The sequence below is a fragment of the Polyodon spathula genome, chromosome 2, assembly GCF_017654505.1.
Source record: "Polyodon spathula isolate WHYD16114869_AA chromosome 2, ASM1765450v1, whole genome shotgun sequence".
Lineage (NCBI taxonomy): Eukaryota > Metazoa > Chordata > Actinopteri > Acipenseriformes > Polyodontidae > Polyodon > Polyodon spathula.
In genome coordinates this window covers 81,873,436-81,897,296 of record NC_054535.1, presented here as the reverse complement: position 1 = coordinate 81,897,296, position 23,861 = coordinate 81,873,436, and the positions used below count along the sequence as shown (strand labels likewise).

Here is a 23,861-nt window from a genome sequence, read left to right as displayed (position 1 = left end):
ATTTACACTGGATGAAAGTTACACCAAACATCCTTAAATAGCTAATGCAGAAAGATTTACTGAACATAGTATATTTTAATGTAGTATTTTGGTACATTTCTTCAAACTATAAAGTAGCCTACTGTTGAATTCTTCCAATGGGGCTTAATTAAGCTGTTGCTGCGTGTATGCTTTCCATAGCTTTTTGTACTAAAAACACTATAAAGTAAACATCTTAAAACACCCTCGCAAACAATTGTCTGGTTCGTGTTAAAATCAAACTATCGTGTAAATGTCCTTATAGATCAACATACGACATAATAATTTCACAGCATTCAATAGTGTTTACACACGCTTTGTTTTTCAATAACTTAACAGGTATATAAACAAACATAAAACATAATTTAAAAAAAAAAACATGACAATTGATTGATGTGTCTAAATATCCTAAATATCCAGTGTCCTAATAGATTGAAAAATATGTTTTCTGTATTTCTTAACGCTTTGCAGTTGTTTTACTTTCAGCCCATCTGCATCTTCAAAGCATGTTTTTGTTTCAATCAGTTCCAAACAAAAATGGTTAGTTTGATGCTTTAGAATTTACAAAAGGCTTTTTTGTGTCGTTTCTTCCTCTCTGACGAGTCTCCTCAGGAGTACTCGCCCTCTCTTTACTATGGTATACCAGCCCTCATTGCACCTTGCAAGTGAACCCTCCACCTGTGTCGCAAAGCCCTTCAGCACGACTGTTTCAGCGACTTCCCGATTTCGCATCTGATTCCTCAACACAGTACACGATTTCGAGAATTTGACGAGTCGCCCATGTATTCCATTATGATAATTCAATGAAGAAAGGCATCCCCAACAGGAGCTGACGTGTCTCAGTTCATCGCACAGGGAGTGTTATGGCAGGGACCCATTCACTGAAGCTGCGGCTTTCTTCACAGAACAGGCTCAGCTTTTCCACAGCAGGGTCTGTTGACTCCAACTGTTAGACATTCCTAATTTTGCGCAGAGACCAGAAGCTCCTCTAGTGCTTTTTCAGGAAAGTACTGCATTCTTGAACTTGTTCAATTGCATTAGTGATTAAAATGTTCCAAAAAAGTGCTGCTCCGGTCGAATGCTTTCGGAAAAAAACTGTTTTATAGACTGGAAACTGTTCACGTTACCACTGCCTCATTGAGGCTCGTGTAAGGGTGGACGTCCGGCCATCGTCGGACTGAATAGCAACATTGCTCCAGCTGCTTCTTGTTAAAGTAGAGGAATGATGTCATTCATATTCTCTTGTGCTATCTCCACCATCACACATTATGTCTCTTTGCATGAATACCCGTACCAGTGCAAATCACACGTGTGTGTGTGTGTGAGTGCTGCGCGCGCGCGCGTGGGTAGGTGGGTGGATGCGTGCTTGCGTGCGTGCGTGTGTGTGTGTGTGTTTTCCTTTTTATAAGTAGTTTAAGAATTTGGTAGTACTCCTCAACAATTGCACTAGTAAATGCCCTGGTAAACTCTGAGGCGATCAATAAAACAATATTGACAAAAGTTTCAAACTAACAATCAATTTATTATTGGAATTATTTGCTTTAAGTAATTCATATCAACAGATACACTTTTGTTTTCTATCAGCATGTTTTCTTTTCAAAGCAGTGCATTTATACCATAGTAATGCTACAGTACCTTATCACAGATTCTGAAGACACTCAGTGTAGAATACTGTATGTACAACAACAAGCTTGGATTTGCATATTATGCTATTCGGTTATTTTTCGACTGACCTTGACATTATGTTGGCTTAATGGACAATTGGCAAGTGAAGCAGATTGCGCAAAGCACATACTGCTTTGCTTTTGTAAAGAGTAACCAAATAGTGGCCAGACTTCAACGTGTGGGCTAGGCTAGGACAATAGAATATTTTTACTTTATTGAAAGCACTGCTCCACCTGCCACTTCATTTGGCTTTTACGTACGCTGAAGATAACTCAACCTTTTTTTTTATTCCTGAAGGGCCTCTGAGATACATATGATTAACCAATTGAATATCTGCATTTTCTCTGCAGTAGCCCAATCATAAGTTAGCTGGGTGGACATAAATTGAGTCTGTTTCAGTTGCAGGTACTGACAGTAAGTTTAACCAATAGGAGAGTCAAATATCTCCCAAGTTTTACACAGCTGTCCAATCATAAGCAAGCAGAGGCCTTTCACAGTATTCTGCATGAAAATTGAAAGCAAGTGAGTAGCCAATGGAAAGTGAAAGATCTCACAGCTGTCCAATCATTCGTGAGCAGAGGCGGGGTGTTAATATGCAGGGTAAGCACTGAATTTCGCTGACTATTGAGAAAAATAATACATTTCTATCTCTCTCTCTCTCTCTCTCTCTCTCTCTCTCTCTCTCTCTCTCTCTCTCTCTCTCTCTCTCTATCTATATATATATATATATATATATATATATATATATATATATATATATATATATAGTACTGTGCAAAAGTTTTAGGCAGGTGTGAAAAAATGCTGTAAAGTAAGAATGCTTTCAAAAATAGACATGTTAATAGATTATATTTATCAATTAACTAAATGCAAAGTGAGTGAACAGAAGAAAAATCTAAATCAAATCCATATCTGGTGTGACCACCCTTTGCCTTCAAAACAGCATTAATTCTTCTAGGTACACTTGAACAAAGGTAAGGATTTTGTAGGCATATAGTCAGGTGTATGATTAAACAATTATACCAAACAGGTGCTAATGATCATCAATTCAATACGTAGGTTGAAACACAATCATTAACTGAAACAGAAACAGCTGTATAGGAGGAATAAAACTGGGTGAGGAACAGCCAAACTCAGCTAACAAGGTGAGGTTGCTGAAGACAGTTTACTGTCAAAAGTCATACACCATGACAAGACTGAGCACAGCAACAAGACACAAGGTAGTTATATTACATCAGCAAGGTCTCTCCCAGGCAGAAATTTCAAAGCAGACAGGGGTTTCCAGATGTGCTGTCCAAGCTCTTTTGAAGAAGCACAAATAAACGGGCAACATTGGGGACCATAGATGCAGTGGTCGGCCAAGGAAACTTACTGCAGCAGATGAAAGACACATCATGCTTACTTCCCTTCGCAATCGGAAGATGTCCAGCAGTGCCATCAGCTCAGAATTGGCAGAAAACAGTGGGACCCTGGTACACCCATTTACTGTCCGGAGAAGTCTGGTCAGAAATGACCTTCATGGAAGACTTGCGGCCAAAAAGCCATACCTCTGACGTGGAAACAAGGCCAAGCGACTCAGCTATGCATGAAAACACTGCTTGAAAACACAAACAAAATGGCAACAGGTGCTCTGGACTAATGAGTCAAAATTTGAAATATTTGGCTGTAGCAGAAGGCAATTTGTTTGCCAAAGGGCTGGAGAGCAGTACACAAATGAATGTCTGCAGAGAAGTACAGGCAGATACTTATCTATCATGCAGTACCATCAGGGAGGCATCTGCTTGGCCCCAAATTTATTCTGCAGCATGACAACGACCCCAAACGTACAGCAAAAGTCATTAAGATCTATCTTCAGCGTAAAGAAGAACAAGGAGTCCTGGAAGTGATGGTATGGCCCCCACAGAGCCCTGATCTCAACATTATTGAGTCTGTCTGGGATTACATGAGAGAGAGAAGCAACTGAGGCGGCCTAAATCCACAGAAGAACTGTGTTTAGTTCTCCAAGATGTTTGGGCCAACCTACCTGCCGAGTTCCTTCAAAAACTGTGTGCAAGTGCACCTAGAAGAATTGATGCTGTTTTGAAGGCAAAGGGTGGTCACACCAAACATGGATTCGATGTAGACTTTTCTTCTGTTCACTCACTTTGCATTTTGTTAATTGATAAATATAAACTATTAACATGTCTATTTTTGAAAGCATTCTTACTTTACAGCATTTTTTCACACCTGCCTAAAACTTTTGCACAGTACTGTATATATATATATATATATATATATATATATATATATATATATATATATAGAGAGAGAGAGAGAGAGAGAGAGAGAGAGAGAGAGAGAGAGAGAGAGAGAGAGAGAGAGAAATTCTAAATACTGAAATGTATTATTTTTCTCAATAACAGTCAGCAAAATTCAATGCTTACCCGGCATATTAACACCCCACCTCTGCTCACAAATGATTGGACAGCTGTCAGATATTTATATACCAAACTATTGAAAGGCCCCAAATGTATTTCCACAATTCACTTTTAACCAATTCCACTATATAGGCAATGAGACAAAGTTTTCAAATATTTCTGCATTTTAAACAAACAACATAAGAAACACATTTTACATGTTTGTGTGTGTAATGATGTTTACTACAGGCACCAGTCTGTCCAAACCTCCAGAACCAAAGGGCGTTGACATCTGTTTGGTTGGGACTCCAATATTCAGCTCCGATGCTTTTTTTCTGTGAGTCTAAAGTAAGGTTAACACAATTAAGTAACCACTAAAATAGGTTTATAATTTGTCCTATAATATTTATGTTTAATTCTTAAACATGTGGTTCAATAGCATGGGCTACATCAGTCAGCACAAGACTATACAAAGGAAAATGTTTAAATCATTGCAATCAATCAATCAATCTTTATTTTATATAATGCTTTTTATAGTGAGATTATTTTATTAGAAACATCCACGGCAAGGCTACGCTTAGCCAGTTCGGCTACTCTAAATTCATGGTCGACAGCAGTTGATGTCATAGCTGAGCATATTCTCAATGGAGTTTCCCACAGTTTTACGATATGTTGTATTAATTTCTTTTTGTCTGTATGCATTTGTATATTTATTTTTGTCATCATTTATTCTATTTTTTTGTTTCTTACTTTTTTTTTTTTACAATTATGTCTATGTTCTTTGTTTTTTTTTTTTTGCTAAGGTTAAAACAATAAAAAAAAAACTGTTCACAGAAAATGATATACTGTTACTCATGGGTTTGGGGTCTGTCGAGAGACGTGTCACAAAATTTGTTAGGAATTGTGAAATACAAGTAACAAAGAGAAAGTTTATTTTTGAAAGTAGTAATGTGCAAGATTTCTAATGTACAAGATAAAACCAAAAAAAAAAAATACAAACTCAGATGGTGTATTAAATTGATGTGTTTTTATTTTGTCTGTTTGAAAAGCTTTTTATTAAATTAAATACATTTAGTATAAAATAAATACACCAAATATCCAAAAATGAGATCAATGGTGTAATCTGAATTCTTGTATGTGATATAATATATATAATTAATATATATATATATATATATATATATATATATATATATATATATATATATATATATATATATATATATATATATATATGCTAATTCAGAGAAGAAAAGGCAATCCTTAGCTGTATCTAATATTGACAGCTCGTTTTAGGAGACCCTATTCCATTGTGCTGCTGCTTAGCCAATACTACTAATCATACTAAAACCTGGTGAGATACTTGACTGTACCGCCAAGATAGAAGTACTATGATATATGATCCAAATATTGTGCACAGCTAGTGTGCATTTCTAAAGAGAAAACACAATAACCAAAGGTCGCCCGGTGACATCTGCAGATTAGGACAATTGATTCATTTCCTTTACCAAAACGGCTCCAGCTGCCACTTGGTTAGGTTTTTGTTCAAGAACGGGGAGAATGTGCTTTCTGCAGTATTTTCTAGCTCCACATCTTACATTACATATTGTAGATAGCTGTGTTTATAGGTTATTATATAAAAACATGTATAGCTGAAATGCAGATGCTTAGGCTCAAGACGTGGTATTGACACTTGTTTGCAGTTAAAACACATTGTATGTATTGATACTCTATATGTAACTAAACAATTCAAAATATACTGTCACACTCACACTCCACAACGTGGCCTTTATCACATTATTGTGTATCAATCAAGCAGCAGATCATGTCCACATAAACCTACTGGACTGGATTATTGATGCTCAGGAAGGTGAGGAAATTGAATGACTGGTCTGTCACTTAACCGATACAACCAAACTCTAAACAACTTTTGTGGATTTTTTTGTGGCACCAAAAAGTTCAAGACAATATACGTTTAGTGCACAGTTTAAATGAAAATGAAACTGAAACTGTATACATTCTCTCCAGTGTAAATATATTTGAATACGATGTATACATGTTACATATTTTGTTAACTTTTCTGGGCCTATTATCAGAAATAGTCTACATTTTTAAGTTTAAATATTATATATTTTAGCATTATAAAATGAATGCTTAATGCACACTTCTACAATCTACTATATTTTACATTAGCCTGTGACTTATTTGAAACATACTATATTTTAGTCAAAAATATTAATGTAAATTATGCATTCAAAAAAGTGTGATGAAGGTTAGACATATAATGAACATACGCAAACGTGGACACTACAGGACACAAATGTGCATTAAATATTTATTGCAATTTACAGGCACAGAAAGTCTCAACATTAAATCATGACAGATAATTCTATTTGTTGTCTGCTTTCTTTTTACAGTAGTGCTGACAATATAATTTCATTCAAGAGTTCACATGTTACTTTGTGTGTTCACATATTCTCTGCATTAGTCCTATTTTACTTGTATTCCTCTGACCGCTCTTCACACAGACCCCAAACAAGAGTACTCCCCCACTCTTTTCCATGGTATACCAGCCCCCACTCCATCTGGAAAGTGGGGGCACCTTGGTATGAACCATCCATCTACCTCACAAGGCTCTTCAGCACGCCTGTTCCAGCCACTTCCCGATTCCGCATCTGATTCCTCAACAGGATGATCCACAGACTTCAAGAATTTGATGGGTCATCATGTATTCCATGATGAACGAAGGTTACGCATCCCCAACAGGAGTTGACGTGTCTCAGTTCAACGCTCAGGGAGTGTGATAGCAGGGACCCATTCACTGAAGATGCGACACTCCTCACACACAGAACAAGCTCAGCTTTTCCAGAGCAGGGTCGTGCAGAGTATCTTCACTTGGATTCTGTAACAAAAGGGGGCAGCATTTAGTGTTTGTTACATTAAAAAAAAAGTTACAAATTATAATCCAATAACAAAATAATAAAGGTTTTTAAAAGATACATACCATAACAAGAATGCAATTCACGTCTTTAGGTGCGCCAGACTCATCAGTATTGCCCAGAATCTCAGCCAGTCGGTGGGTGTCATTCATTCTCACGTTGTCGATGCCGTTATCAAAGCAGAACGCCTGGATTAAGCTGATGTGGATCTGCAGGGCGATGTCGCATTCGTACTCCTAGTCAGTTGCCAGAACACAGAAAGCCAAGCAGTCTGGATCACTGCATAAGAAAAATCAATAGCAAGACGTTAGGATTATAATAGTCTATATCCATGGCAGTAATATAAAGTTTTAACATCTAAATGCAATGTTAAACTAAGAAACAGAAGTGATACTTGCACATTCATGACTCGTACACTCCAACTGTCAAACAGTCCTGACTTTTAACGGAGACCAGAAGTTCCTCCAATGCTTTGCCAGTACATTGCATTCTGAAGTTATTGGCTTATTTGTTTAATAATATTCAAAAAAGCGCTGAAACCCAAAACAAAGATTATGTACATCACCTCAGCACTGGACCCCCTGCTTTACACTGTAGACTCAAAACTACTCCACACTCCATGGGCGGGGTGCCCCAATGCACAATTTGTTGATTGGCTCCCAGCAGATAAAACCCAAGCAATTATTGCGGCTGGTGTCACGGATTAGCATATCTGAAGTCTACTTCTTTTGTTAACTTTCTGGGACGTACTTGATACAGAATATGTAATCATTACAAAATAGAAGATATAATTTAAAATAAAAGTTTCCACTTGCAGCAAATATTGCATTGCTACACAATCAACGTTTCTGCATCAACACGTGTGCCTCTATTATTACGCTACATCACATATATTGGAGAATGTATGCAAATAGATTGTCCTGTCGTCTGGTAGTCTGCAGGTTGCACAGCAATGAGATGGATGTGTGTGACAAGGACAGTGGCACAGGCTAGCTGCTTTGCATTTGTAAAGAATAAGGACAATAGTTAAAGTTAGGCGTGTGGCATCTGGGATCCCATTTTTTTTTTTTTTTTTTTTTTTTTTTTTTTTTTCAGCAGTTATGCTCCACCTGTCACTTTTTCTTGAAGTTGGGGGAAGGTAACATTTGACTCGTTTTTTGTTGTAACAGCAGAACAATCGGCATAATCAAAAATCCACACACACACAAACTGCATAACAGTCTAATTATAGTACGATCAATTATTAAAATAAGCTCTCCAACCACTTATCACACACACACACACACACACACACACAATAACGTGATAGCATGGTGTAAAAAAGAAACCTGCTAACCACACCTGAAAAAGAGAACTTTGTTCAATACTGTCCATAAATTTATAATGTAAACAACAACATAATCACTAACCATTAGCCTTTGTGATGACCAAATGAAAATACAGATCCTGATGACATTTTTAATTGTAGTCTAAGAGTATATTAAGCCAAATTATCATTTAGAGATATCTCAGATTGTATTTTAAGATATAACTATATAGCCATAGTCGATAAGTAGCTTTAACTTAAATTATACAGAAATTAACATGTACGTTTTTTACGATATAGAATTTAATTTTAAATCTATATATTATATATATACATATATATATATAATATATTATATCATATATATAGATATATATATATATATATATATATATAGATATATATAATCTTATATCATTTTTCAATTAAAGATATCAAAAAATGAAATAAAATGTCTTACATTGATTTACAGATATCTTTAAATAAATCATGTTGATTTTGCTAGCATGGTACGTCAAACTGTCATTTAGAGATCTCTTAAGATTGCAGTTTTAAAGACATCTCGAAATCATTTCAAGATATCTCAAAATTATTTCCTGTTCATTTAAAGATATAGCTAAATCATATGAAGATATCTCGAAATAACTATATCTTCAAATATTTACAGATATCTGGAAATTATTTAGAGATATCTTTAGATATTTAGAAACATCTATAAATTAATTTGAGATATCTTTAAATTATCATTTGACTTGAAATATAAGAGATGTAAAATAAATTTTAAAATCTTTAATTTGTGTACACTAATTGTTTAAGCCTATTTAATGAAGTCCTCATAATTCTATCAAATTCTATACCGCGGCTTTTTCCATGGCCAAGCCAGCCCTAACTATTGTATTGCGGTTTAAAAAAACAGATAATCAAAAATAAGAAGGGGCATTCTTTTTGGTATAAAGCCCCATATACTTCCAATCACAAAACACTCAATTTACTTGAGTTGGACCTCATGTATCTGTGGTTTAGTTCTGCCATCTAGTGGTAAGAACTATTACAATCGCAATTAATCAATTCAGACCGAAAAAATGACTGCAGACTCATCACATGCAAAATTCTGCTGCTTTCAAACACCACGAACATATGTCGTCCAAGGGGTGTGCCTGGTTTAACTGCTCAGTTGGTATCAATACACATATAGGCTATATATTTATTATATACATTGTTTCGACTTGCTTATAGCTTTAACTTTTTTTTTTAAATTAGCCCTGACACAATACAGCAGGATTCCACTTGTGTTACATGAGGCTGTTTCATATATTCTCTTCCACTGAGGCACTGTATCGATCATTTACTATATATCCATCCTGGGATGCTTTGACTTTAACATGATCATTTTCTTATCAGGCATGTACCCACCCACCCATCATATAATATACGTGTGTGTGTGTGTGTGTGTGTGTCTATATATATATATATATATATATATATATATATATATATATATATATATATATATATATATATTATATATACATACACACACAATAAAATAAATAAATTAATAATATTAATAATTATGGGTGACTGGACCCCAGTAAAGAGGTCAAGATTCAAAGGTGATCAATTATAATATTAATATAATATAATAATATTATTATATATAATAAAATACTGGGTAGTGTAATTCAGCACAATACTTCAAAACTAAACATCTGAAATAATAGGGCAGTTTTCCTCTGTAACCTGTTTCATAGTGTAAATGTTATATCTGAATAATTACTTAGCTTACTTAATAAGAGAGCAATTATCTTATTTGTTCAATTTCTAATTCAACAATATAAGACTACTAGATTCTCTAGGCAAGAAAGTCAACATATACAATGATCATTAGTTCATTAGTTGTATTTTGTGGAAGTTGTTCCTTTTTTCTAATAATAATAATAATAATAATAATAATAATAGGTATCTCATTTACCGTCAATATGCATGATATTTTACATAGAAAAAAGAACCGTTTAAAAAAGAAAGTTGCCTATATCACATCAAGTATTGTGCAGCGGATCACATCCATCTATTCCTAATAAGCCTGGCTGACACAGTTATGTATATTCAAGTTTCTCACCATCTCAAGCATCAAAAAAAAAAAAACTTGCCATCCCTTTATCTGCATTATTTCACGTACCTTCTTAACTCTCCTATTAGGATTTAGGTCTATTTAACCTGATTCTAGTTTCAAATTAGCTTTAATGCTATTTTACTTTTCATGTTCCTTATAATATTTGATGACTTTTCCTAAGTTGGGGTCATGAACTTATACACAGAAAACAGAACCTTTGCGTTGTTTATTTTTTTAGAACAAGTCATGTATACAAATAAGATGTTTCGGGTCACTGTGACCCGTGGCATTTATCTGTGTAGAGTTGTGTGCAGGAATAAAAGAAAAAAACATTAGATTGAGCAACTAATCCTGTCCCTACAGACATAATAAAACAACTTTCCATGTCGACAAGTTGTGAGAGACTAAGATGATTACACCAAAAGCCCTCTAACATGTTTCTTTAAGGCGTGGACTGACTTCTCTTTCAGTTTGCATATTGCCCTTGACATTTTATCATCCTTTCACATTATTGGACATTATCAGCAATGATCAATACCACTTGACTTCTGTAATGACAGATACTGTGAAAACGATAGCATTAATATGTGAATTACAACAGTAACACCAAGCATTAATACCTACTTCCAGTTACTTCAAGCCTCGGGAATACAGGCTATATGGTATCTTAGGATGAGGAGAAAGAATGGGAGGCACGCAAATGTTTTGAAATGATTTAATGCAACATTTTAAAAAGGACTTTTGACATTGTACCCCCTTTCTATTGAGCAGTAGGCTTTCTCAAAACAGGATCACTTTGGAAACACTGTACTGTTAATAAATATGATTACCCACTGAAGTCTTTCAAAATTAATGATGGACTTTCGTTATTGCTAACCAGAATCGGCAGAGAACCCAACTAATTTACATACTGTTGAAGCAAAGACAAGCTAGTATTAGGATATTAATTTCAGTGACTTCTTATCAGAAATTGAATAATGTAATTTACCTTGCAGTTTGTTTTTCTCTTTTTTTTTTGTGATGTGAATTATTGTACTATATTTAAACCATGTTGCCTGGATAAGGGTCCACTAGAGGGTGCTACTTTATCAGAATCCAAAACTTAAGATGGGCAATATAATCAAAATGGTCTGTGTATTTGCTCTTAAATATTTATTTGGTTTATAAATGTATTATTACACATATGCTGTTAAAATAAATCTACAGAATGTTTTATTATTATTATTTTTATTACTGCAGGTCTGTTTTGTTGTGTAAATTCAGTCAACACCTTGTTTACAGTCCTCCTGCAAAAATTACGAGAAAGTCAGAAATAAAAAAATAAATAAGTAGTTAAATATCAAATACTGTACTGTACGGTCTGTGCGCAGGAAACTATGAGGTCTGACCACTAGATGGCCTCCTTTCCATTTAACATTCACATTTCTTTTTGAAAGCCTTTTGAAAAATCTGGAACTCTAACAGCACACTGTAGCTAAAACAAGTGATCAAATCTTTAGTTTTTCACAAGAACTATACTCACCTATGTGAAAAATAGTTTTGTTGGTGTCTCTACAATAGTAAATAGCAACAGAAAACTGGAAGTTTTTACATGATGTACAATGGCTTTGCTTCCCCCAGAAGGGGCTGGTTGTAAATAGCTTTGTGTATGAAAGGTGCTACGAAAACACAGCTTCCGTTCTGTCGAATTCCAGTCTATTGAATAGTGCTTAAAACAGTACTAAGTTATGGAGCAGAACCAGCATTAACAAGTTCTTCATCCACCACTGTTTTATCATGCAGAGTCACCATACCCACTTTTGAAATTCTGGAACTTCAGCTTTTCAAAAAGAAACTATGCACCATATTAGTTCCCCTTTTAGTGCAATTGAGGAACTTAATCTGCCAATGACCTCAGAGTCATGTTTGAAAAGGGGTGCCATTGGCAGACTATCAGGAAAGTATCCCGAAACAGTTTCACATTAACATCCAATCTCTCGGAAAGATTATCTCACTTTTCTGATATCATATGCCCTTGTCACCTCTGCTGTACTGGAAATGAAAACGACTGTTTACAAGCACTTATTGAACTGCAGAAAAACAATACCAGTACACTGTGTGTAACACGGTCTAATAAAACCAGCATTCAGGAATATTCACTCATCCACAGTTGATCTGGTACTAGTTTACATGCTCATTATTCACATATGCTTAAAACAGCTTTTTTTTTAAAATTATTCTTAACCTGTTAACACCATTTCACTAAAAACTAGTATGTTCATCTACACCTATACAGTATAAAAGCAAATCACACAAACAGTCCTGGATATAAAATGTCCTTAATATTTGAAAATAGAATATGATGGGTGTTTCTACCTAGTGTAAAGGAGAACGTAAAAATCATAAAATCCAAGGAAGTTTCAAGCGAAAGACTGTTAGAACAATTTTATGACAAGTGTTTTGTCTATCCTTTTCAAGGCCCAGGATTTTCATTGTGAAAATGTGCTGCTTCTACTCAATAAGTTATGGTATGGTAGGTTGCCATCACTATGGACCCTTCATGACATTTCAATGCATAACATGCTGTGTCATCGAGAGGATTTGGAATCCCAATGAAAGTGTGACAGAGATCGAATGATTATTGGTGTTAGAGTACCCTGGACTGGTTGGCCCGACAATTCATTCCCACGGTTTGGTGGAAGTTGGCCAACTAGAAAGGGGGCGGAGCTACGGTACACTAAACCATTGACCCGGAAGGTTACCGGCGTTGCATCGGCGGATTGGAGGAGCAGATGTGCTAGTTAACCAAGAGGTCATGGTTGACGGTATAAAAAAGGGAGGAAGTGATGTGATCTTTTCCGTTGTAAATGGTTATGCAAAAGAACTGAAAGGACCCGTGTTTGTGTTATTATAAATGTGAGTGTTTTGTTTGTCTTTGTCAGTCTGTCTATATCGTCTAGTTTGTCTTGTTTACTTAGACTAGACGGCTAACACGATCCGGAGCTGTTGCCCACAGCCAGCACTAAACCTTGACAACACTTCACAACTTGTTCATCATTGTAGCATGTATTATATTGTACTTCAACACAAGCACTAAGAGCACTCACTTTGGACTTGTGATCATGTGTGTGTGTGTGTCATGTGTGTGTGTGTGTGTGTGTGTGTGTGTGTGTGTGTGTGTAAGCACTGTGCTTATTACTTACGGGACTGCAACCCTTTTTCACCACTGTGCAATACACATAGCTGGGTATTGCAAGCTCTGTATTACTTACTGGCTGGTCATCAGACAATTGGATTATAAACCATTAAAACAACCCATTTCACCTGTATTTTATTGTCTGTTTGTTCTTTGGACTACTGCACCAGCACTTTACCTGCTATACACCCGCTCTACTCATTACCACTTTGCCACACAGAGAAATCCCACTTGTCATAAAATAAGGAAAGTATAGAATTCACTCCACATGCTACCTGTAGTACAGCCAAAAAGTTGCTATGTCCTGAGTGTGCTCTGGGATTTGCATCGACAGAACACACACTTATGAGGACTGAAGTATTTGAGAGCAGAGGCCACACTATGCTGACACCAGTTGTTGGCTGTGTAGTCATATCTGAGATGCCACAGATAACTCTGACCCAGTATAACTGTCTATATTAATCCATATCTGGCGCTGCATCCCATATGCATATGAGACTCATTGACAAAAAATATTAGAGGTGCAGACCAATATAAGGCAATTTATATATTCAAAGTGTCAATAAAGATTGAGCCTGTTGGCAAAGGCTTGTAGCTTGATAGTAGACCTTGTACAGACATCTTGGTTGCATTATAAATCTATTGTTAAAAAGGGAATCATACTGGATATTCACATTGAAAAAAAGTATGGACTCACACGGTGAAAATGAAACCTTAGACCGCTGCCCATATTTGTAAGAACATTTTAACATGTGAATGGATAGTTGCCAAGGTCTCTTTAGTGAAAAAAAATATAATAAGTGATTTTTTTTATTTTTTTTATAGAAGTCAAGTTTTCAGACAAACTACTTTAATTGCTGTTATTTAGAAAATCAGGTGTTGCAGCAATCGAAGTTTCTTTATTGAAGTGACCTGGTTGCTTGTAAATGGAGTTTTTCGATTGTTTTAAAAAAAAAGGTAAGCAAGATAAATAAAGTATTCTTTTTTTTTATTTATATGATTAGATAAGCATACTTTGCATTATAATTAATGCTTTTAAATATTCAATTTGCTTGTGTGACTATTTCTTGTATTGGAAGATTATTGTGTTTTGTAATAGATGCATTGCTATTTTACAACTTTTTTAAGTTTGTGTAACTGAATCTATTAATTGAATAATCATTTAATTAAGAAAGATGATACATATAAATGGGGGTTGTTTCAAAATAGCAAGCACTATACACCTGACGAAGTGTGTCGAAATGTGTTGTGGTGTACAGCTATCTGTTTATATCCTGCTTTTGTTTTTAACAGTAAAATTAATAAGTAATTCATTATTATATTAGCTATATGATGAGTGTGCAACCAAGACCTCTCTCTCTCTCTCTCTCTCTCTCTCTCTCTCTATATATATATATATATATATATATTGCATTGCTGGGCATTAATGGTAATTGTTTGATATTTGCAATAGATAAAAGCTGGACATTTTATAAACTTTTTTTTTTTTTTTTTTTTTTTTTAATTACACAATTTAAGTGACATGCAGATAATAGGCACCTGTGTATTTCTACTGTGTTTACATTGCATTCATATAGCTGATTGTGGATAAGCGAGCAGGGGAACATATTAGCTTCGTGATATTCACTGACGCTCAAAGGTGAATTGTTGGTCCAGGTTTCTGTTCAATGAAGCTGAAAGAGTTGTGGGTATCCTGTAAAATTCCCTGCTGGATCTTTAGAAACAGTAAAAGAGATTTTAAAAAGAATGTGGAGCAGTGTTCAATACGTTGTTTTTAAGATTACAGTCACATTTTTAGCCCAGCACTTGAACTCATTTTAGCTGTCAACATAGCAAAAACAGAACTGGGCACAATTTTCACACAACAGCCTTCAAATTGGTTTTCCCCAGTTCAAAGTGACTACTCATTATAACCACCCTGCAGAAAACTTTCAAGACTCATTTCAAGCAAAATGTATTGCATACATGTATTGTATACATTAGAAACACAGTCAACAGTTCCCATTGCAACCAAATTGATTAAACTTAATTTAAATTGATTAATTTCATTTGCATTTTACCTCCAGGTCCAGGTTATGAAAACAAATGTATATACGGTAACAGCGCATTTGATTCTTACAGTATTTTTTTGACGATATATGGTTGTTGATCCTTAAAATGGAACCCTTGCGATAAACCTTCTCATGGCCACAAGTGTCCTAGGAGACCGCACAAACAGAATCAGAAATGCAGCATCAAACCTTTGCACGACCATTCGATCAGCATCAATGAACTGAAGTGTACTTTACAATTACAATATCACAGGCGGTACAGCTGGGCAGCTTTACCAGTTACAGAGACTTGATCACGTGATAACCATTTATTTAGGGTTTCAAGGAGTTATGCATCACTGAAACTCTTATATTTTCCGTTGATTTCCCCAGGTTTCACAAAAGCTATTTAAAAAAAAAATTAAAAATTAAAAAATTACTTTTTTCACACAATATTTGACAAACTCAAGTGCGTGAAAATGGTCTGTTACACGTGTTACAGTTTAGAGCACACCCTAGTGCACTGTAATGAAGGCTGAAAATTTGGGATTCACATCCCTTTAAAGTTATATTGCCAAAAGCTTCCCAAAAAGAAAAATTCTTGATACATTTTTTGGAATGATTTCCAGAGTCCTTATAGAGTATGGTAAGTAGTGGGGTTCCGAAAAAATATATAAATAACTTGCATGTAATTCTTGTTTTCATTGTTGATACCCTGACTTTTTACACTTATAACTTTAAAGTCTGTTTCAAAGCGCTTTTCAAAATGGCCGCTTTAGTCTACTGGGGTTTGAGATCTGTCCTCTAAATCACTGCAGGAAGAGCATATATATATATATATATATATATATATATATATATATATATATATATATAACAAGTGCTCTGGCTTTTCTGTTCAGTACCACATCATGGATTGTTATTGCTGTGTTACCTGTTTGACAATGTAGGCAATAATCCTTACACTATCAGTGCACTACAGCGGAGGTTTTGAAAAGAGTTCGAAAGTTGTCAGGATATTAACAATAAAAAGAAAAATTACAAGTACGTTATTTAAACAGTTGTAGCAGCATGTGGGGACTTATAACACTACATTTTTTTTGGAACCCCACTACTTATTTGTTAAGGCTGCTACTCACCAGATACGGTGTGGCAAGCGAAACTGTGCAGCGATGCGACAAAATGAATAGAACATATAATTTTGAGAAGTTTCACACCACTGGCGACACGACAGCAGCACTAGAGCGATGCAAAATACATAGGAATTGATCCTATTTTATGCAGTTTGAAGCGTGTCAAACTAGGGCATTGAGCAATCAGAGAACACCTTCAATGCCCATGGTCCAGCAGGGTGAAACAGTATCCAAAATGACAGAGGAAACAATAATACTTGCCATTGCTTTAGGTCATCACAATTGTAAAGATACAGATTTGAAAGACAATATATGGGAGTCCATTTCAAAGGATATGCATGATTTAGTGCCATATTTGTTGAAACACCATCATAGAAGGCACTCAATTCCCACCTCATGCTGACAAATATGTACCAGTCTTGATCATAGTTTTGTCAATAGTAATTTTTAGCAGTTGTATAGATCTGGCAGTTTTCAAACCTGTCGCATCGCCTCTGTGTCGTTCTGGCGTGCATGGTCATGTCACTGCCAAAGTATATCAGCGTCAATTCAAAACTGCATCGCGTCTGTTGTGTGGCAGCCTTTAATGTTGCTGTAACACATGTGATGCAGAATGGTTCAAATGCCGAATCCTACCAAGATCTTTAATGGAAAATGTTGTCTTCAGAATCCTCTTTGATGAACCCCGGAGATTATCTTCACCTGTTACCAGGGACTAGAGTCATGGGAAAGTGACACCAGATTTTGCGCAACCACAGATCTACAGACAAAACGCACACTGGTGTTAAAGTAGTTTTGGTTGATGTCTGTAGCATCTACTGCTATGATACTTAAGTCATAAAATAAGGTTATGCTCCTTTTTGCAACTTTATGCTGTGCATTTGTATGAGAAAGCACTGTAGCCAACACTCTGGTGTGTCAAATTGCTTGATGTGGCCCCCACTAGTCTAGAGAAGATAACATTATAAATGTTGTTTTCAACTGCAGCCTCTCTTCGACTACAATCTGTGTTTTTCTGTTCAGTGTTGAACAAAGAGTAGTTTTGTGTCTCAACGCTGTCAGGCTTTGTGAGTCGCTCCTCCTTTAAGAAAAATAAGGCATAACCTTTACCCTACCTCAAATGGCTTCATATCCTTGGGTACTGTTTCATATTTAGAAGAGTCCCAAAAGTGAGAGCTCAGCAAGACTTTAAAATCACATTTCTTAATTGGGCTTAACATCTCCTTAATCCAGGATATTAATTATTTTCAATTAGTTATTGATAAATATGTTTATATAGCTTCTTCCTGTTACCTGATCAAGCCCAGTGTTGTATGTCACATGGTCTGATTGCAGCTACAGCATTGGAATTAAACTGAGCTACAGCAGCTAAAGTGAACAGCAAAAAACAGCAACACCTGCATATCCCAAATTAAAGTAAAAAAAATATATATCTTTAAGGGGTCCCCCGAGTGGCTCACCTGGTAAAAGCACAGCTGCGTGGTATGCAGGGTGTATTACAGTCAGGGGAGCGCAGGTTTGTGTCCTGGCTGTGTTAAGTTGCCAGTCTTTGCTGCAGATTCCAAAGGGAGGGTAAAACCGGCAGGGACTGTTTCTCCTCATCGCGCTACTGTGAACCCTGCTGGCCAGGCGTCTAGTGAGCTCAGGAGGACACCTGCAGGGCTGGCCTTTGTCTTCCAGGGGACAGAAGCTCACTGACACCACTCTCGAGTTCCTGGGTGTAAAAGAGGAAGCTGGCTTGGTCGTGGGGTCGGAGGATGCCCACTGAATCTTCAGTTCTCCTGAGCTGTGCGGGGAATTGCTGTGGTGAGGGGAAAAACTACTGGACAGTTAAAAAAAAAAAAACTGGAAAATTGGACCTAAAATAATTGGGCACCCTAAATTAAAAAAATAAATAAATAAAACTAATAATCTTCAGCAGTGTAAATGTTGTTAATGGTAATCAATATATCTATCTATTGATGTATACACATTGGTCACTTCTTTAAGCTCTGCAACACAATTTTTGCATTATCAACCAGAGCAGTGCTTAAAAATCATCTCCCCTAGAGATACAACACTTGCCCTTTCACCTGTGCCAAGCTCCCTTTTATCACTGCAGGGGTTTTTCCTGATGGTCAATCAGCTGGAACGTTTTTCATCCTGTGTATTTGTTTGTGGGTTTATGGTCTAAGAAGTGATAGCGTAAAGTAGCATACAGTAGACATTAAAACCTTTGTTGCATACTCGGAGGAACATATAGACCCCATGGAAACTGTGATTTGATTTTAGGAGTGTAGCTGTAATCAATGTTCACACAATGTAGATTCAAATTCCACTCAGAGGTCAGATACTTGTTTATTGACCTATACTACTCACCAACTCTGTGGAAGCCAGTAGACATTTCTTCGGAGGGTATTATACTGACACATCATTTATTTTGTTTTTCGTTTAATTCCACTTAAAGCATTTTAAAAAAAAAAAGTATGTTAAACAAAATTTTTTAACAAATTCTTATGTTTGTTTAATATATACAGGGATTTGGAAATCCATAGTTGATATGCTAATAATATATAGTGGTGGCTCAAGTTTTTTGTGAAAAAAAGACAATATATTTCACAAACGTGTTTCATTCTGAGGTTTACCACCACTGGAGAAATATATACGCTTTTGTATTATCCCGCGTGGACAGATAGCGTGATGTCCATCAACATTCACTATTAACAACAGGAAGTAATAGTATTCTAGAACGACAATCCTTTTCATTTGCATATGTGAAGTGTGTGTTAGTTTACCAAACTTAATAGCCTCTCAAGGTACTGTGCCTTGTTTGTGTTTCTCTCTCTCCCACCCCTCCTCCCTGCCTCCAGATTGATATCTTATGCAAAGGACTTTTTGAATCTGAGTTGCAGCCGCCATTCTGGGAAAGACAAACCTGCTACTCATTTGCACTACCTCCTGAACTCAAAACTTACCTTACCCAGGTCCAGAGAAAGGCGAATTTCTCCTAAAAAAAAGAAAAAAAAAAAAAAAAAAAAAAAAGGTAAGCTGTGACAGCGACGTCTCCGTAGTTTTAGATTCATTGATATGGAGTTTAGTTGCGATATTTTTTTCAGGAAATTGGTTTATGTTTTTCTTAAAAGTCTATATGTGCGTACAACCCCCTTGAGTGCTGTTGGCTTGCGGTCATGGTTTTTTAAATGCTGGACATTTGCAGCAGTTCATGTGTTGCACTTGCTAAAAACCAACGTATGCACGAACAGGTTTGAAGCTGCAATATGCGAATTACAATGCCATTCCTTACAAATTTCCAGTACCGTTTAAACTACAATGTTAAACGTTCGATAGAGCTGTTTTTTTTTTTTTTTTGTTTGGTTTCAGATTAAACATTTTACTGCAGCAGTGTTCCGCTGTAATTACTGCTAATTTGTAGTTTAAGCTACATTTTTAATAGACAAACGCTAAAATGCTCTTGTATTAAAAAATTCCAGAGCGGTCAATCGAACAACCCGTTACTTGAGGACCCGTGCTATACTTCAGAGATCGAGAACACAGTTTTGATCGCGTTCTACTTTTGTACACAATGCTAGGCTATTTTATATTATTCACATCGAATCGTTTATTTTCTGAAAGAATCGCTAAGTGATGTGTCTTTATTATTATGTTTTGTATGGAATTAGTAAATCTGGGCTGGCTGGTTGCAAAAAGCAATGGGTAGTGCGGACAAATTGTTTGTCTAACCTATTGTGGAATGGTTCGGGTTAACCAAATCTTTAGAATGGTGCTGGAGGCTGAACTGTTCGACATGGGATCGATTCGTTTTGAATTTAACATATTGTTAAAAGAAAAAAAAAACTAAGATGTATATTACGGTACTGGTTAATAATAACTAAATGCGTGTTGTAATTTTCTTCGTAAACCGGTGTATCCGTGGGACTTGATATTTGTTTCTAACCCTTTTCTCCATTGTGATCCCATATACGACTGAAACGAAACAAAAACAAAACTCACTTCTAGTTTTTATATGGGGGACATATGAAAGACGCACATTCATGACGACCTTATATAAGAGTGCACTTTCCATCATAAAGCAATAGCTTTTTTTAAAATGTCAATGAAGGATATATTTATTAATATTATGTGTCCAAAACTGCTTCAGCTATATTCAAAATGCCATTCATGAAAGGATTAATGATGACAAGAATTACAGAAATTCAAAGCACTACGCTTTTTCTAGATTTCATATTGTGTGCATGTAAACTGCAAATAACATACTATACAATGACACCGCCCACCCACTGCCCCATGACGCTAATTTGAACCAGTTACTTGTGGGTTATCCAAGGCCTGTGCATTGTTGGAGTAAACATTAATAAAGCATCCGCACTCAAATTTAAATAAGTTGTCTTGAAATTGTGGGCAAAGTCTTTGCATTGTCAAATAGGTCAGTTAATTCAGGTTATTACAGATAGGATGCAAAGATCAGTGTATTTTAATGGATCCTTTTCATGTGTATCCTGAGAGATCCCATTGAATATGATTTGGAAGATAAGTATGCTGCACAAGGGTGTCTGATGTCCCTTCAAGAAGTGATATGAAATATTTTAAAATCAGCACTCTTTTTTTATACTTTAGTTCAACTATTCAATTCAGATTTGTTGCTGCTTCTTTTGTGCTTAATGAATTTTCACTCCAGTGGTTTAGCTTCAATCAGACCCAACACGGTAGGGTTATTTGTAGTGTTGTACTTGCATAGTAAGTAGAGTATTTGGAGTGAAAATCGCAACATATTTGTTTTCACTCCACTGTGTCCACATTTAATTTTAATGACCATGTATGGATCCCATGGTAGGTCAATACAGTACATTTTGAATGAACTTGGTTAATATGGTATTTTACTATAATATTTATGTACTTGCTGGAAGAGTCTGGATTTGATTCCCTGTCCAGTTACAGTACTACTCTGTTATAACTGCCTAGGCAGAGAGTCCTGTTTTTTCAAAGGTGCATCTGAGCAATCCTGTTAAAACTGGCATAATTTTGTCTGTATACAAATTTTATTGTGGTTTGTTCTTTTTTTCTGCTATGTACTGTACAGTGCTTTGTGGTACTTTTGTATAAAAAGCGCTATATAAATGCAATTTTATATTTATATATATCACACACACACACACACACACACACACACTGCTGTGCAAAAGTCTTTAGACAAAGCCTTGTTTTCTATTATTACAACGACCTTGACTTGCATAAAGAAGGAAAAACATTGAGTGCAAATACTCGCGTCACTTGATTTTCAGGGTGTGGCATCTGAAGCATAATCAACAAATACAGAGAAACATCATGTGTAATTGACAAACCCAGGACTGGAAGACACAGTCGTAAGTAGTAAGTGTTATTTCCTAATTGCTTATGCCTCAAAAGTATAGAAAATGGCTATTATTCCCCACAAACTTTGCTTTTGTGACCAGGTCAGTGATATTTTGAAATTTACCTATTTCCAATGAGAAAACAGGCAAATTTGTGTCTTTTCGTTCACATAAAGTCAGAAAAAAACAACATATGAATCCAAATTAACATGTATTTATACTAAAGTAATACAAAAATGACTACAAAAGATTTAGAAGCGAGTAGTTTTTCGAGATTTACGATTATACTGTAAATCACTTTCACGAATCAGCCCCCAAATGTAGTCTCCCATCATGTTCTCGTTATACTGTCCTTGGTAGCGGAGTTCAAAGTCCAGTATATCCTGGTGGAAGTGCTCGCCTTGCTCCTCCGAGTACGCTCCCATGTTCTCCTTGAATTTATCAAGATGAGCATCAAGGATATGGACTTTGAGGGACATCCTACAGCCCATTGTGCCGTAGTTCTTCACCAGAGTCTCAACCAGCTCCACATAGTTTTCGGCCTTGTGATTGCCCAGGAAGCCTCCAACCACTGCGACAAAGCTGTTCCAAGCCGCTTTCTCCTTACTAGTGAGCTTCTTGGGGAATTCATTGCACTCCAGGATCTTCTTTATTTGTGGTCCGATGAAGACACCGGCTTTGACCTTTGCCTCAGAGAGCTTAGGGAAGAAGTCTTGAAGGTACTTGAAGGCTGCCGACTCATTATCTAGAGCTCTGATAAATTGTTTCATAACCCAATTTGATGTGCAGTGATGGCATCAGCACCTTCCGGGGCTCCACCAGTGGCTCCCACTTGACGTTGTTCCTCCCCACAGAGAACTTGGTCAGCTGTGGCCAGTTCCAACTGTGGTAGTGCGCCTGGTGTCCCTGCTGTCCCAAAGGCAAAGATAGCAGGGAAACTTGGTAAAACCGCCTTGGAGACCCATCAGGAATGCCACCATTTTGAAGTTTTTTATGACCTCCCCGCCATACTCATCATACTTCAAGGCGTCCAGCAAGGTCTTGATGCTGTTGTAATCCTCTTTGAGGTGCACCGAGTGAGCCAGGGGAAGAGATGGGTACTTGTTACCATTATGGAGCAGCACGGCTTGGAGGCTCCTGGATGAGCTGTCAATGCAAGGCTAGAATCGGGCAGATTTGTCTTTGTGAAGGGCGCATGAATCAAGCCAAGTACAAGGTTGTCCTGAAACAAAACTTGCTTCCTTCTGCTCTGACAATGTTCCCCAACTCTGAGGATTGGTTTTTAAATGCTCTAAATGACAATGTCTTTATTTGGAATTTGGGAGAAATGTTGTCAGTAGTTTATAGAATAAAACAAAAATGTTCATTTTACCCAAACACATACCTATAAATAGTAAAACCAGAGAAACTGATAATTTTGCAGTGGTCTCTTAATTTTTTCCAGAGCTGTGTGTGTGTGTGTGTGTGTGTCTAATTATATATATATAATATGTTAGGTCAATTATACTATTTTCTTAAACCTCCAGATGATACGGTGATTTGTTAAAATAACTCAATGAAGGTACAAAGTATTCTTGATCAGATAGAGTAATGCATTCAGACAGGGCTTCCTGTCAAAAAGTTAAACATTTTAAAGTGAAACGCAGGCATACTTTCAGATTTTATGCAGTCACATTGCGAGCTGTAGCAGCGACAACATTATTCTCTTCTCGAAGGCTTATCAGTTTGAATGCATGAT

General features: G+C 36.2%; 1 protein-coding gene and 1 pseudogene across 1 annotated transcript in view; one reads left to right on the top strand and one right to left on the bottom strand.

Annotated features, from left to right (window-relative positions):
* Positions 1–6,644: 6,644 nt before the first annotated feature.
* On the bottom strand, positions 6,645–7,507 carry LOC121302132 (annotated as a pseudogene).
* An 11,986-nt stretch (positions 7,508–19,493) lies between these two features.
* The window catches only part of LOC121302080 (semaphorin-4D-like), a 54,047-nt gene continuing 49,679 nt past the window's right edge, over positions 19,494–23,861 (top strand). Inside the window, exon 1 of the mRNA XM_041231905.1 lies at positions 19,494–19,797. The gene's annotated coding sequence lies outside the window, so the exon portion shown is untranslated. The remainder of the gene's footprint in view (positions 19,798–23,861) is intronic.